A 6000-nucleotide genomic window follows, 5' to 3' on the forward strand; every position below is an offset into this window, starting at 1 on the left:
AAGTCCCTATTATATGTCCAAGGTCAAATTATTCAAGCATCAGAAGTATGGAAGTAATTGGTGAAACCGTTTTTGCATTAAAAGTGAATACGCACACATCTCTATTTTATATATATATATATATATATATACACACACACACATATATACATACACACATTCACATATACATGTGGCATTTAGAAGCAGCAAATATAGCATTACAATGTTAAAAAGCAGAAAGTTTAAATCTGATCAATGTATGTATAGCGTTCTATAACTATATCATAGATTCAAAACAGATGCTGTAATTCTCTTTTATTTAACTTTTATGTCAATTACTTATTCTACTTTATCAAGTTCATATTTCAATACAAGCATTCTTCTTTACAATTACAGTTGAAAACCTACTTAAGATTTTGCTCCAGTCTTTGCTTGAAGGAATGGAGATTTGACATCATATAAAAGCAGTAATAATCCCCACTACCCTCACCCTCCCTCGAATCTGTTCTCTTCACCAAATGACTCATATCTTTCTCTGGATACTTAAACTGTGTCAAAATTGTTTTCTATTTGTTGCAAGCCTATTCAGAAAATAAAGCATTCCATTATTTTTTAATGTAGATTTCTGTAAATTAAATATAAACTTACATAATTAATTATGTCACGCTCTTTGCTTGGTCTTAGTACAGCTATAGTTTAAACAGTATAAGATATCTGTATTTGAAATATAAGATATCTGTTATTTATTTTAGGCTGACTAACATCTCAGTTTACCTGTTTCCACATTCTGTAAAATGGTCTTATTTTGCCCTAGTTCCCTTCTCACTCATGTTCTTTCCTGCCTGTGTCGTGTTTCTTCTACATATTCTTCCTGTCTCACATTGTGCATTTCTTTCCCATGACCATGTTATATCACAACTTGAGTATTCTCTATCATCTGTCTGACCCTTTTTCTTCTCCCATTGCTATTTTTACATCAACTATTTCAGTGCTAGAACCAGCAATATGGTTTACCAAACTCTTGAACCAAGTCCTACACATTAGAAGTCCTACACATCTTTACTTTAACTAGAAAATAATCTATTTTATGGTAAGATTATGTGAAGTTAGTCAAGTTTCATATAACTGTAACATATATCTTCGATCTCAGAGCTATAATGTAGATCCCATTATATTCTATGCAGATTGATCTGCCATATAATTAGGCTTATGGTTATCAATGTTGCCAAATCATTAGGTTACCAGTTAATAATTAAACATTAGCTAAGTAACATATATCTATAACATATCTTTAATTTCAGTACTATGATATAGATTTCAATAATGTTATTTGATGATCAATACAACCTTATATCAACTGAAGGTTAGCTAAGTAATATATATCTTCAATTTCAATTCTGTGATGTAGATTTCATAATGTTGCTTTATGTTGCCATTTAGTTAGGCCACCATTCAACATTAATAGAAGCAAGCAGTGTTTTCTCTAAGACCTCATACAATAACTGGAGCAGTATAAAGAATTCTGATTCTTATGTTGACTGTTGTCTCTATGACTAGCAGGAATAATCTGTTATAAAGATGTTCCAAATTTAATCTTGTTCCGTAAATAAAAGATGATAGAATTTTTAAGTTTTTCTCTATTGATTTTCTATGAAATTCAGAGCCAGCACTGCAAGTTATGACATCTTGTATACAAATATGTCTGTGTAAACAATGTGATTGAAGATAGAAAAAAAATATAATGGGTGTATATGCATATTTCAAGAGTTATTGCTCTTTCATCCAACCTGTCGACTATCTATGAATACATTTCGTAAATACTTACTAAGCTTAGCAATGTAACACAACTGGATAGACCAATTTACATATTAAATATACTCTTGGTAACTGGTATATATGTAAGCAATTAAAAGATAGTTAGATATTAAATGATATTGCTAATGTTGTTAAGTATGTTATATCAATTATTTCAGTTAGAATTAGGATAGAGTGATTGAAAATGTAGAACACTAGGTTAAATTCCTTTCAAATTTTAAATTCATTCTGAGTGCAGGTTTCATTATGGTCTTCATACTCTCTTGTTAGAGTTGGTGAGGCAACATAAAAGTACTGGAGGTCATTTTAGTTAGTTTAACATATTTTTAAAAAGTGTCCTAAAGATCACCATTCTGTTGGATTTTTTTGTCATATTGTGAATCCTGACAGAATAGCACAATAATATTCACTGTTCAATTAAGTCTTAAGCCATAAACATGAATCATGTTCCTGCTTTATTTGTATTTAGCATTTGGTATCATATCATACAAAGATGCATGTATTTGGAGTTCATAAAATTCTTTAAATCTGTTCTATATGAAATAGATTTAAAAAGAACTGGATCAAGCGGTATAGCCATTGATTTCAGATGTCCTTCCTCAAGTAACATAGCTATCTTGTTTGGAAACTCTTAGTCTTTCTATTTCATGGAGAAATAAATTTGTAATTCAGAACTAAATCCTGCCAAATCAGGATAATTTATAATGCACAATACCAATGCTTTAAATTACCATTTTCTAAGTAAAAAAAAAAAAAAATTATGAGTGAAATTTTAAAATGTTAATACCTGCAAGGCCTCAAATGAATTCATAAAACAAATGGTCAGCTTTAGTTTCATGTGTTACTGAAATATGTTCACTTTGTAATTATCTAGTTATTAGCTGGATTCATGTGTGTGGTGCATTGGGTAAATGACTAACTTCAGGTTGATCAATACTTTGTTCATAGAATTTAGTCGAAGTAAACTATGTAAGTGCTATATATATATATATATATATATATATATATAATCCTTGTACATCATATTTTCCATGTTGTCATGGGTTGAATGGTTTGACAGGATCCAATGGGTTGGAGGCTTACATCTTGCTCTAATGTCTTACTTTTGTCATGGATTCTATGCTGGAGGGCCTTCCCAACACTAACCACTTTACAGAGTGTACTGAGTGCATTTAATTGTGGTGACAGTGCAGTAGAGGTTACCTTAACATCAACAATGCTAAAGAGCCTTCTTAAGCCCAGCATCGCAACTGAAGTCAATTACCAATCACTCATAGGGTGTACTGTGTGCTTTATCACAGTTCTCTGACTGTGTTTACAGCAGAGCTTATTTTTTAAAAAATTTGACAGAGATAGATAACTACTAAACTGACTGCGCTGTCACCACCAGATTCAATATGTTTGCTTAAAAATCCTTGAAGGTAATAATGTTCAGTCTGGTCACATTCCATTGAAAGAATTAAAAGCAAAATAAAATAAACACTAAACTCTGACTAGTAACATTTTTAGAAGATCTGACACCTAAATAGTAAACTTCGTTGTTTTAACCATCTTCATAGCAATAGAATAAAACCTTAGCAGTAGAGTTCAACTTCAAGAATTGTTTTGTAAATCATTCAGCTATTTTGATGAACTTATATTAAAAACCATTGTTCTGATCAATCATAACTCTTACATATACAATGATGGTGTTCTTTCTGACTGCAAAGAATATTTATGCTATCGATATTAATGGAGAACTGCAAGATGTGTTTGTGGTTATAAAACAGAACTTGGCATGGCAACATTTGGCAACGCACCAACTCAATCGAAGTCTGCAGCTCTGTCAGTATAGAATACTATTTATCTTCAAACCTAAAATGGAAACAGGAAAAATATATAAATGAAGAGTGTAATATTAATAATACCCATATGTGTGAGAAAGAGTGTGTGTAGATATATATATATATCTATATATATATATATATATATATATATACACACACACATGCACACATTTTTTATTTGGTTTGCAAGATTCTTTATGTGAATTCATATGTTGAAGCAAATCTTGTCTAGGGAGGGTCATTATGCCAATAAAAATTCAAATAAACACATACACTGGTTCAATACCACTTTATTTAACCAACTCACTCTTCAAGGTCTGCTTATACATTTTATTATTTAAATACGTGCATATATATATAAATCAACCTAGTCTAATTTTCATGTTTTATTATTTACAATTTTTACTAATTGTAAATAATAAAACGTGTAAATCAGACTAGGTTGGAATTTCATTCATTAATATATTCTATACACCAACTCATATGTGTGTCGCTTTATATTTGTAATATGTTGGTCTTTTAAAATAACCACACACTCAATCATGTTAGTTGAAATTCTAATGAGTTATTCTGACAAATTTTGAGTTTCAAACAAACTGGAAGTCTGGATTAATGAAGCGTTTGTTTTACTAATCTCCCTCAAGCCTATAAAGATCCACAGGAATAACTACATGGTGACACACACACACACACACACACACACACACACACACACACTCTTATTGACTGTTTTTAAAGGGTAGTGCATAGATTAACATCATTTTGGTGTCCACTTTTTTATGCTTCCATGGTTCAGATAGAATACATTGAGGCAGATTTTCTGTGACTCTCCTTACCTGTTTCAAAGCAAGGTAACATTTTCCTCACAGGGTAATGGTTTGCTTCCCAGGGAAGGTTAGACATTAAGGTTTTATGATTGTTTCACTCTTTTTATGACTATCAAATGATGCCAACATAAGGAGAGAAACACAAACACACACACACACACACAACACACACACACACACACACAGAGGCTTCTTTCAGCTTTTGTCTACCAAAACCACTCATAAGGCATAGACTATAGTACAAGACACTTCCCCAAAGACCCATACAATGAGACTGAACTCAAAACTACATGGTCAGGAAACAAACTTCATAACTGCAAAAAAAAGAAAAAAAAACATTTGCCTGACTTGTCAGAAAGTCATGAATGTCACACACTCGAGGTGCCATATAATTTGTCTTTCTGTTGAAATACATTCACCTGTCTGTTCTTTAAAAAATATTTTTCATCATAAGATCAATAACAAGAAGAATCCACCTAATTTTCCCACACTCAGACTACATAAAGCTACAAGACGTCATTGCAAGAAATCGTGTTTTATAAAAGCAAAGCAGATGTTCTGCATAGAATTCGGATATCCTTTTCTATACGGCATTAGCAGCATCATAAAATGGTTATTGTCAAAAATCAACAACTTAAACATTTACTGCACTTCAAATAACTTTAGTCTGTGTGACATTCATAACTTACTCAATACAAGGAAAATTTCTCCAATGAAAAATCACATTTGAAGCAAAAGGTATTAATTATTTTAACCACTTTGAGTTGATGGCAGATTGTCAATTATTTGCCTACATTCAATACTTGTAGAATATTGCTTCTCTTTCCATTATAACCTTGAATAAGGCTAGCATATTGACCATGAAATAACATACTTTAGGGAATTTTTAGTTATTTAATGGAATAATATTGATTGTTAGCAGGAACAACTGACAGGCTTCCTTCTCTTCAGTTGTATCACAAAAACTATGATCAGAAATTATACTTCAAACAAAACACTGGACTTTAGTGAAAGGTAGGGAGTTAAATGCTCCTCACAGTATTTAGATTCATCCATCTACATCCCAAGTTCAAATACTACTGGAGTCAACATTCATTTTTTTTTTTCCTTCCAAACTAGTTATTTTGATCTACAGAAGATTATTCAATTTAACCGCTCCCTTAAAATTGGTTACTGAATTAAATTAATATTGTGAGTTTCTGTGAATCAATGATTGATGGTATGTGTGAAAGAAGTATCAATGTATAATCAGTGTGATCAATTCCTTTAAAATTAGCTTTAAATTTACAAAGCAAATTTTGGGTTTACTAAAACTTCATTATTGACAATTATATTTTTAATTCAACATATCTAAAAGACAGTTTACACACATGCTTGCATGCATGCACGCACACACACACACACACACACACTTGAAGCTGGTTTATTTGAACATAATCTCTTCTACTCTATTGAGTAATATTTCTGCTTAATCACATAAAAATCTCTCTCTCTCTTTCTCTCTCTCTCTCTCTCTCTCTCTCTCTCTCTCTCTCTCTCTCTCTCTCTCT

At 31.5% G+C, this 6000-nt stretch overlaps 1 protein-coding gene across 1 annotated transcript in view; it reads left to right on the top strand.

The window, feature by feature from the left end:
* The window catches only part of LOC106871031 (unconventional myosin-Id), a 107701-nt gene that overhangs the window by 24072 nt on the left and 77629 nt on the right, over positions 1-6000 (top strand). The window lies entirely within an intron of this gene.

This window comes from Octopus bimaculoides, chromosome 9 (genome assembly GCF_001194135.2).
Source record: "Octopus bimaculoides isolate UCB-OBI-ISO-001 chromosome 9, ASM119413v2, whole genome shotgun sequence".
NCBI lineage: Eukaryota > Metazoa > Mollusca > Cephalopoda > Octopoda > Octopodidae > Octopus > Octopus bimaculoides.